Genomic DNA, 11,557 nt, shown 5'->3' with positions numbered 1-11,557 from the left:
GCTGGAGTGCAGGGGTGTGATCACAACTCACAGCAGCCTCAACCTCCCGGGCTCAGGTGATCCTACCCACTCGGTTTCCCGAGTAGCTGGGACCACAGGCAGGCAGCACCACACCCAGATAATTTTTGTATTTTTTGCAGAGATAGGCTTTCGCCATGTTGCCCAGGCTGGTCTTGAACTCCTGGGCTCAAGTGATCCACTCCCTTTGGCCTCCCAAAGTGCTGAGATTACAGGCATGAGCCACTGCGTCTGGCTGAAATTTAATATTTGTCAATTATTTTCACTCAAGGCCTAGGGGTAATTATAGGATAAGGGTGACTCCCCAGCAAAAATCAAAGTATCAGGCAAGTAAAACGGAATGATTTACCCTCAGAGTTCAGCATCAGGCAACATTGTGCTAGTGGAAAATTTTTTTAAAGAAATCTGTCTTGGAGTGCTCACTTCGGCAGCACATATACTAAAATTGGAACGATACAGAGAAGATTAGCATGACCTTCCAAAAAAGAATAAACAAATAAATCTGTCTGCAAAAGCAAATCAGATGGGAAATGTGGCCTCAATCATTCATGAGAGACTGAATGAAAGACTGCCCGGGAGGGAACCTCTAGGACCCACCTTGCCAGTGCTTGACATAGTAGGTGCTCAATAAGTTTGCTTTTTGAGACAGGGTCTTGCTCTGTTGCCCCGGCTGGAGTGCAGTGGCACCATCACAGCTTACTGCAGGCTTGACCTCCTGGGCTCAAGTGATACTCCCACTTCTTAACCTCCTGAGTAGCTGGAACTACAGGCACATTCCACCACACCTAGCTAATTTTTTTCTTTTCTTTTCTTTTTTTCTTTTTCTTTTTTTTGTTTTTGAGACGGAGTTTTGCTCTTCTTGCCCAGGCTGGAGCGCAATGGCGCAATCTCAGCTCACTGCAACCTCTGCCTCCTGGGTATAAGCAATTCTCCTGCCTCAGCCTCCTAAGTAGCTGGGATTATAGGCGCCTGCCACCATGCCTGGCTAATTTTTTTGTATTTTTAGTAGAGACAGGGTTTCGCCATGTTGGCCAGGCTAGTCTCAAACTCCTGACCTCAGGTGATCCGCCCGCTTTGGCCTCCCAAAGTGCTGGGATTATAGGCATGAGCCACCGTGCCCGGCCTCTAATTTTTGTATTTTCTGTAGAGATGGGATTTCACTATGTTGCCCAGGCTGGTCTCAGTAAGTGTTGTTTTTTTTTTTTTAAGTACATGGACATACATAAAATATACCTAAACTAAACTACTGTGTTCATCAGAGATTGCTAGTTGCCATCCAAAACCATTCTCCTTTCTTCCATCTTCATTGAACCCCCACTTTTTATTTGAGCATATGCATCCCAAGAATAAAAATTACTTTTCTTAGTCACCTTTGAAGTAACATATGGTCGTATGACCAAGTTCTGACTAATGAGATGTAAGTGGCAGTATCCCATGGCAGCTTCCAAAAGTTTTCCATAAAAGACAGCCACTCATGTCTTTTCCCTTCCTCCTTCCTTCTGGCTAGAGTGTTTGTGTGATGACTGGACCTGTGCAACCATATTGGACCAGGAGGCAACCATATGAATTGGGATCATGCACAGCAACATAGAAGAATCCCGGGTGTCTGAGGACTCTGTGGAGTAGACTCACAATTCTGGCCCTGGACTACCTACTGCCAGACTTTTATAGGAAGGAGAAATACATTTATATCTTGTCACTAACAGTGTCTCTTACACACAGCCGCATCTAATCCAAACTGAGGTACCATGCCATTAGGGATTACAATATCCCTAATCATCTGACACTTTTCCAATAAAACACAAATAAATTTACCCCTGGCCATAAGATTACATATTATAATAGCTAGCATTCATTCCTCCTTACTACAGACCAGATACTGTTATGATAGTAACTCACTTGCTCTAAACAACAAATTATGATTATTACCATTTCCTATTTGGCAAATGAGGAAACCAAATCACAAAGAGATTTGATAATTTGCCGAAGGTTCTATGGCTAGTAAATGGTTGAGCTGGGATTAAAACACCATTTCTCATGCGCATGTGAGGATTCAATGAGGATGCACACTTTCTGCTTTACTCACTCACCTGTGCCCACTGACTAGAACAGTGCCTCAGGAGTGTTTACTTACCAAATAAATGCCACAGCAATAATGCCCATTGTCAAAAAACGATAAAAATGAAGAAATATAGACAAACTATTTTCCTATAAGAATGGAAGAAAATTTGAGGCTCATCTTGAGTCCTGCCTACAGCTATAGAACTGGATATTAGTGAGCACAAGACAATTGTTTGCACACTAAATGCCAAAATACAGTACGCTGAGCTTCCCTGGAACCTGAGAGCTCAACCATGCGAAAACGAAGCCAGGTTTTCCTATAATCAAGTTTTAGTTTTGTTTTGAGCCCCTATTTTCTCCCAAGAGCAAATAATCTTGTTATTTCCATACCAACTCCATTAAATGATTAACGATGAAGTTGTTTCAGGATTTAAATTCAGATATTCCCCCACCCTCACCCTCACCCTGCTGTGCCCTGGGGATGTGTGGAGACTCTGGGAGACTCAGGCAATGCTGCAGGTTTAGGAAGCAGGTAGATGATGGCCTCAGTTCACCTCTGCCTGCATTGCCCTTCTGCAGGGGCTTCATCCCCTGCCTCTGAATCCTTCTACTCTGGAGGCTGAGGCAGGAGGATCACTTGAGCCCAGGGGTTCGACGTTACGGTGAGCTATTATGGCGTCACTGCACTCCAGCCTGGGGAACAGAGGGAGTATTTTCCCACAACGTTAAGTTAAACAGATCTATTAAATCTCAGAAAGTGCTCAGAGGTGAAGCAGAAACAAACAAACAGATAAAAAACCAAAAAATCCTAAACAAGCCAAGCTCTGCTGGAGCTGTAAATTCCCTGGAACCACTCTACCTCTGAACTTTGATGTTTAGGCCCCTTTTAGTCAATTTCCTATTCCTTGCTGAGGAAGCACTCTACTGGGTCCTGAGGGGCTCCGCTATGGATGTGGCTTTGAGGACTTTGCTTACTTCATGACACCTCTCCTTTAAGGGGGCTCACAGGAGGCAGTGACGTCTGGCCTCATTTTTATGAATCATTCTGCTTCTGAGCAATTGGCTTCTTTTTCTCACTGGACACCATGAATTATTGTAAACTGTAGCTGGATTGTTTTACTCAGGGATGGTAAGACAAACAGGCACAGAAATGACTGTCAGGAAGGAAGCAGTTCACACGCACAGGTCCCTAGAAACAGGAGGCACGGCACAGCATGCAGGGCCACTGGAGAAGAACCAGCGTGGGTCAGGAGGCAGGAGGAGGGGAGAACTGTGGGGAAGAGCCTTGATTGTGGTATCTAGGGAAGGGAAGGCAACACATGCAGGCTTGGGCTTGGCTGGTATCTATTATTTCAGCAGGCTCTGGGACATAGAAACTGTTCCCAGTTGTCTGGTAGCCGGCCCTGTGGTGATTTGGGTAAGGGATAGTGGTCCAGATATGATAGCCCCATAGAGAAGGTGGCTGGGGCTGTGGGCTCTGGAGCGGTTGGTTTGCTTCTGAAGGGCATGCTCGGAGTCCTACTCCTTTACTATCTCTGGGAACTGGCCAACCCTGGGAGGAGCAGTCTTCCAGGGTCAGTAAGGCTCCCAAAATATCTAACCATCAGAATAGAAAGACATGATTGGCTGGGTGCAATGGCTCATGCCTGAAATCCTAGCACTTTGGGAGGCCAAGGCAGGTGGATCACTGAAGTCAGGAGTTCAAGACCAGCCTGGTTGACATGGCGAAACTCTGTCTCTACTAAAAATACAAAAATTAGCCAGGCCTGTGGCGGGTGCCTATAATCCCAGCTACTCGGGAGGCTGAGGCAGGGGAGTCGCTTGAATCCAGGAGGCAGAGGTTGTGGTTAACTGAGATCATGCCATTGCACTCCAGCCTGGGCAACAAGAGGGAAACTCCATCTCTCTCTTTCTCTCTCTCTCTCTCTCTCTCACACACACACACACACACACAAAGATTAATCAGTCATAAAACTACTCGTATGTCCCTCCCAGCATAGCTGTTAATAATCTCTGAACCAAATTTACGGTTCACTCTGCACCAGCCTGTGTACTACTAATCCACTCCTAGATGTATCTTAGCTTTCCAGTCCCTATGTCCCAGTTTCTTCACTTACTGATTTTTATTTTATCTTCTATAATCTTGTATAAACTATTATAAATCCTTCCTAGAATGAGACAATGTATAAAGAAATAAAGAAAAAAAAGCATTGCAGCCTCTTGCAAGGATTTGCACCTTATGAATAAAGACATACGATAATTTTATAAGAAATAATCATGAACCCTAGAGTACAACATCCGGCAGCTCATAAAAAAGGTATTGCAGGCCGGGAGCGGTGGCTCCTGCCTATAATCCCAACACTTTGGGAGGCCAAGGCAGGCGGATCATCTGAGGTCAGGAGTTCGAGACCAGCCTGGTCAACATGGTGAAACCCCGTCTCTACTAATACAAAAATTAGCCAGGCATGGTGGTGCATGCCTGTTGTCCCAGCTACTGGGGAGGCTGAAGCAGGAGAATCACTTGAACCCAGTAGGTGGAGGTTGCAGTGAGCCAAGATGGTGTCATTGCACTCCAGCCTGGGCAACAAGAGTGAAACTCTGTCTCAAAAAAAAAAAAAAAAAAAAAAAGAGGCATTGCAGCTAGGTCATGAACGTGACCTCCTATTCTACTGTCATAAATGGGAATTTGTTACACATTTAGTTGAAAATAGCTCTGTCCTGGAATGTAACAGCAAGTTTTAGGGGTGAGGAGGAATTCCTTCTTTAAAGAGCTCGGAGAAATGGGAATGGTAGTTGTCTTCATCTATTCAGGCTTCCACAACAAAACACAGCAAATTGGGTGGCTCCAAACAACAGACATTTATTTCTCACAGTTCTGGAGGCCAAGATCAAGGCACGGACAGATCTGGTGTCTGGAGAAGGTCACTTCCTGGTTTGCAGATGGCCATCTTCTCATTGTATCCTCACATGTTTGAGAGAGAGCAAACCCTCTCATTTCTTCTTTATTTATTTCAATTTGGGGTCTCACTCTGTGGCCCAGGCTGAAGTGGTACAAACATAGCTCACTGCAGCCTCAAACACCTGGGCTCCAGTGATCCTCTCACCTCAGCTTCCCAAGTAGCAGGAACTACAGGCACGCACCACCACACCCAGCTATTTTTTAAAAACTTTTTGGGGAGACAGGGTCTCACTATGTTGCCAAGACTGGTCTTGAATTCTTGACCTCAAGTAATGCTCCCTCCTCAGCCTCCCAAAGTGCTGGGATTATAGGCATGAGCCACCACACCCGGCCCTGGTTTATGTTCTTCTGCTCAACCAGGACAGCGACAGTAGCTGGTTGGAGATATCTGAGCAGATGGAGAGGCAGACCAAGAAGTTAAACCACTGCACCTGGCCTGCTTCTTCTTCTAGAAAGACACTAATCACATCATGAAGGCTCTACTTTCACGACCTAATTACCTCCCAAAGGTCTCACCTCCTAATACCATCCCCTTAGGGATTCAGGCTTCAGCATACGAATTTGGAAGGAATATGACTATTCAGTTCATAACATTTATTTTATCTGTCAAGGGAATATTCAGAGACAAAGTCTTTCAAAAGGAAAAAAGTTTGTGGACATAAAAGGGGAAGGAAGCTAGGCTTCAGTAAGACTAGCTCATCCAACAAAAAGTCGGGCAAGTAGTTAACGTTTTTTGGTTTTTGTTTTGTTTTGTTTTTTTGAGACGGAGTCTCACTCTGTTGCCCAGGCTGGAGTACAGTGTCATGATCTTGGCTCACTGCAGCCTTCGCCTCCTGGGTTCAGGCAATTCTCCTGCCTCAGCCTCCCAAGTAGCTGGGACTATGTGCCGCCACTCCTGGCTAATTTTTGTATTTTTAGTAGAGATGGGGTCTCACCATCTTGGCCAGGATGGTCTTGATCTCCTGACCTCGTGATCCACCTGCCTCAGCCTCCCAAAGTGCTGGGATTAAAGGCATGGTCTTAATATTTTATTTCTAAAGCCCACAAGATCACCATGTTTATACCCACCTTTTCATGGTGGAAAAACACCAACTCCTCTCATAATTACCATGCACAATGCTGTGTTATTTCATCCAACATCAACCCTGCAAAAGTCGGAGATGAGGTTGTTTCTGCTCAGGGGTCCAGGCTTACAGGAAATGCTCAAGATTTTCTTCTTTGGGAACCCAAGCTAGACAGAGTGGCAGTATTATTTTTGTTTTCTATAAAGGCACAAAGTGTTTTTTAATCCCTGTCTGTGGAAAATGATCTGCACACACATTGTAATAAGGGCTGAGCCATGTGCCGATTTCCAACAGGATGAATCATTTGTTTACATTTTTATCCATTTCTTTTCTCATTGCAATATCATTTCAGCCCATTCAAATACATAATCAAAATCAATGCCACTCTAAGAGGACACTTTTTCTTCTACTCATATCAGGAAGTTCATGGGACCATATGGAAAAGTGACTTAAACAAAAGTGACATCTGTCATTTTGCATTAGAGAAGTTGAGAACGTCATACCAAGGTTGCTAAATTCTGGTTCTTTCAGATTTTTTCTTATTCCCTGAACACAATCTGAGACATATGAGTCATTACATCTGTTGATCTTACTGAAGCAGAAGAATATCTAGAATGATCACTATTCTTGGGACTTCCTTTCCACCCTATGACTCTCAAAGAGGCTGAACTCAGAGACAGCAGACTGCGTGTATGCTTGCTTTGACTTCGAAACCAGGCTCCTAAAACCCATACCAGAGACAGTTTCAAAAATCAGCATCTTTATTTGCAAGTACCTGCCTTACCTGAGAATAATAAGGGTATTGAAATCTCACAAAAAGACCCAAGGCAAAAGGATCACACACATACACCTGCACACACGTACATGAACATACACACAGAGTTTTGGAAGGGCTCATGCTTAGCCTGTCTTCCCACCACTTTCAGAGGAGAGAAAAATTTTCCAGGCAGGGATTCAGGGGCCTGTTCTGCCAAGAAGACCCAACTTTGATCCTAGTTTCTGCCCCGTGGCTCCTGGAGCCTCTGAGAAGTTGCTTGCCTTTTTCACTCATTCACTGAACACATAGTTGTGGAGCATCTATTTCACCCATTCCAAAATACAGACATTGAGCTAGGTTGACTTTAGCTCCCTGGCACTCATGGAACATTCAGGGACAGATTTTGGGCTCACTCTGAGTGTCAGGCCAATGGGGATACTGCCCTTGCTTTGTGTTATCTGGTCTGCTTGCCTCCACTTAATTTGGAGGGGGACTCAGAGGGGAACTGTTACGGGTTGAATTGTGCTCCCTTGAAGTTCACATGTTGAAACCCCAATCTTCCGTATCTCAAGCGTGACCTTATTAGGAGTTAGGGTTTTTACAGAGGTAATGGAGTTAAAATGAGGTTGGTCTAATTTAGGGTGGGCTTGAATCCAATATGTCCTGTGTCCTTATAAAAAGGGGAAATCTGGAGACAGTCATCCATAGAAGGAGAATGTCCTGTGAAGATGAAAAAGGCCACCTGCAAGTCAAGGAGAGAGGCCTCAAAAGAAACCAACCCTGCTGACACCTCCATCTCGGACTTCCAGCCTCCAGAACTGAGACAATACATTTCTGTTGTTAGAGCGCTCAGTCTGTGGTGCTTTGTTACGGCAGCCTCAGCCATTGAATACAGGCACCAATTCGAGCCCTTCAAACCCTTTGTCTCATGACACACGCAGATGCCCCTGAGCAAACTGAAGTCCATTCGTGTTTTAATGTCTATGCATCCACCAAAGACTTCACAGACTCCACTCATCCCAGTACAGGTGAAGAGGAATCCAGCAGTGGGCAGGGTGGGTAGGTTGTGGCGTCTCTTGGCTTTGGATTGCTGAACTTTCTGTTCTACCCATTCTTTTGAGGGTTATCTGTTGGGTGTGTCTGCCCACCCACAGGCCAGTGACTCTCTTCTTTGAGAGCTTTTCTCTTCTCTTCCTTCTATCTGTGACAGCAAACTCCCATAGGCCACGTTATGCTGGGGAACCCCCTTGACCAGCCATTGCTTACTGGATCGGGGACAGAATCTTGATTCCAGCTAGATTTTCTTATTCCTGGAATCGTCAACTAGAACTGAGAGACAGCTGAGCTCTGCATATGACTGGACCTGGAAGTGAATTTGGAGCTGAGGAGTGCCCATTCCCTAAGGGAGGCCGCAGGAGCCCAGGAAACTGCCGGCATGAAGGGAGGAACACAGCAGACGCGCCAAGAGAAAGCAGCAGTGGGGAGCGGCGCCCAGGCCAGTCCTGGAGGCTGGCTGCCCGCACCCTCACCATGGCTCCCACCCACCCCTCTTTGCTTAAGCCAGCTGGGCTACTTTCTTTGTTCTCGCTACCAAATTTCTAACATACCTCCTTCTCTTCATGTAGCTAAATACCTCCAAATACTAATTAAATCGCTGAAAGCAATATGCATAATCCAAAAACATTGATCCATTTCTCTTTCTTCTTGTTTTGTGAGACAGCGTCTACTCTGTCACCCAGGCTGGAGTGCAGCAGCGCCATCATGGCTCACTGCAGCCTCAACCTCCTGGGAACAGGCAATCCTCCCACCTCATCCTTCCAAGTACCCAGGACCACAGGTGCCTGCCACTATGCTCAGCTGTGTTTTTTTTTTCTTTTGTAGAGAAGGGGTCTTACTTCCCAGGCTGGTCTCGGACTCCTGGGCTCAAGTGATCATCTTCTTCTTTTGTCTCCCAAAGTGCTGAGGTTACAGGTGTGAGCCACTGCACCCAACTAGTTCTTAGTACAAGTACAGAAATGACAACTTCTTTTTGGTTGGAAATAAATATAACTTAAACGTATGTGCTTTGTATTAAGCCAGAGTTGAATTCAAGCCCCAGCTCTGCCACTTACTTGCTGGGTGATGTTGGACAAGTTTCTTAACCTCTCTTAGCCTCAGCCTCTTCGTGTATCACACAGGGATGATGATAAGAGTACTTAGCTGAATAGGTTGCCATAAGAATTCAGGTTCACTGTCGGGTGTGGTGGCTCACGCCTGTAATCCCAGCACTTTGGGAGGCTGAGGCGGGCGGATCACCTGAGGTCAGGAGATCGAGACCAGCTTCAACATGGAGAAACCCCATCTCTACTAAAAATACAAAATTAGTCCGGCGTGGTGGTGCATGCCTGTAATCCCAGCTACTCGGGAGGCTGAGGCAGGAGAATTGCTTGAACCTGGGAGGCGGAGGTTGCAGTGAGCCGAGATCACACCATTGCACTCCAGCCTGAGCAACAAGAGCAAAACTCCATCTCAAAAAAAAAAAAAAGAAAGAAATCAGGTTCACATAGAGTGTGACAGGTATGTCTCTAGCCACATGGAAAGATATCCACAATCTCATCATTTATTTTGGGTAAGGCTACAAAGTATGATACCATTTGTTTAATTACTCATATTTACTTGCACTGGAAAAAATCTGCATTTAAACACAGCAAAATTGGATCTCTGAGTGATTTCCATTGTTTTTCTTTTTGCCTCTATTTTCTCATTTTTCAACAAAAACACACATTACTTATATCAAATAAATTAGGAGGACTTTGTGATTCTCTCTCTCTCCCTTCCTTCCCCCTACCTGTCTCTCTCTACCTCCTTCCTCCTTCCCTTTCCTGCTTCCCTTATTTCTTTTCTGTCTTTTTTTTTTTTTTTTTTTTTTTGAGACGGAGCTTTGCTTTTGTCGCCCAGGCTAGAGTGCGATGGTGCAATCTCGGCTCACTGCAACCTCTGCCTCCCAGGTTCAAGCAATTCTCCTGCCTCAGCCTCCCAAGTAGTTGGGATTATAGGCGTGTGCCACCACACCTGGCTAATTTTTGTATTTTTAGTAGAGACAGGGTTTCACCATGTTGGTCAGACTGGTGTCGAACTCCTGACCTCAGGTGATCCGCCCACCTCAGCCTCCCAAAGTAGTGGGATTACAGGCGTGAGCCACTGCGCCCGGCCTTTTTCTGTCATTTTTAAAAAAATTATAAGTAATAAAAAAGAAATTAAGAAAAAATACCTTCCTCAGTTGTTGAGGGGTGAGGGGGTCTGAAATCTTTTCCTTGAAAGAGTGCCGTGTTTGTCATCTTTGAAGTCAGACGTAACTTTAAGGATCATTTCATTTAAACAGTTCTCTTTATGAACAGACTGAGGAACTAATTCCAAAAATATTTGGACAAGTTACATACCTGCAACCTACCTTAAAATGCATCTAAATATCAGTGGATAGAGGGCTGGCAGGTGGATAAATAGGTGATAAAGCAAGTGTGGCCAAATGTCAGCAGTCGACTATAGATGCTGAGCGTAGGATGTTTGTGTACAATCCTTGCAACATTTCTGTCTGCTTGAAATGTTTCATAATACAATATTGAGAAAACTCACAAATACATGCAGGTGATAAAAACTCAACTGGGCCAGCTATGGTGGCTCACACTTACAATCTCAGCACTTTGGGAGGCCACGGGAGGATAGCTTGAAGCCAGGAGTTCGAGACCACCAGCCTGAGTAACATAGCTGGACCTCATCTCTACAAGAATCAAGAATTTAAAAAATTAGCCAGGTGCAGTGGTGCACACCTGTAATCCCAGCTACTCAGGAAGCTGAAGTGGGAGAATTGCTTGAGCCCAGGAGTTTGAGGTTGCTGTGAGGAATGATCTTATCACTGCATTCCAGTCTGAGAGGCAGAGTGAGACACTGTCTCAAAAATAAATAAATAAAAATAAAATTCAAGGGCCAGGTTCAGTGGCTCACATCTGTAATCCCAGCACTTTGGGAGGCTGAGAGGAGCGGATCGCCTGAGGTCAGGAGTTCGAGACCAGCCTGGCCAATATGATGAAACCCTGTCACTACTAAAAATACAAAAAAAAAAATTAGCCAGGCATGGTGGCACACACCTGTAGTCCCAGCTACTTGGGAGGTTAAGGCAGGAGAATTGTTTGAACCCAGGAGGCAGAGGTTGCAGTGAGCAGCAACAGAGTGAGACTCAATTTAAAAATAAAAATAAAAATAAAAGATAAAATAAAACCCAAGTGGAACAGAAGTATAGAAAGGAAACAGTACAAGTTCCCTTTCACATCTGCTCTCCACACTCACTGGTCTCCCCAAGGGAACCGCTGCAGACCCCCAGTCCAACCCCCTAAATGTCACTGCCTTACTTTTTAGATGAGCCCTGGAGAAATTCCATTTCTTACCGGGATCTCACTGCAAGTTAGGAAGCTTCTGCCTCCCGGTCTAAGCCCTCATCATTATTCTCCCTGTCACCCAGGGTTTTGAACTGCCCAATATTTCTCTTCACACCCAACAAGCAAGGGTGTCTTAAGAGCTGGTAAAGCCCATAAAGTACTCTCAGCCCCATTCATTCAAAGACACTTGAGGGAAGCAAATTTATCATCCCTAGTGACAAGAGTTTTCCTTGCCAGCATGCAATCCAAAAATTGGCTCCAACCATAGAAATGCACACCTACGCTG

The 11,557-nt window shown here is 45.1% G+C and overlaps 1 pseudogene; it reads left to right on the top strand.

The window, feature by feature from the left end:
- Positions 1-433: 433 nt before the first annotated feature.
- LOC112438382 (U6 spliceosomal RNA) lies at positions 434-494 on the top strand (annotated as a pseudogene).
- The last annotated feature ends 11,063 nt before the right edge of the window (positions 495-11,557 follow it).

The sequence above is a fragment of the Pan paniscus genome, chromosome 1 (assembly GCF_029289425.2).
Source record: "Pan paniscus chromosome 1, NHGRI_mPanPan1-v2.0_pri, whole genome shotgun sequence".
In the NCBI taxonomy this organism is placed as follows: domain Eukaryota; kingdom Metazoa; phylum Chordata; class Mammalia; order Primates; family Hominidae; genus Pan; species Pan paniscus.
Note: the sequence above shows the minus strand (reverse complement) of the source record. Positions and strands in the feature narration are given on the sequence as shown.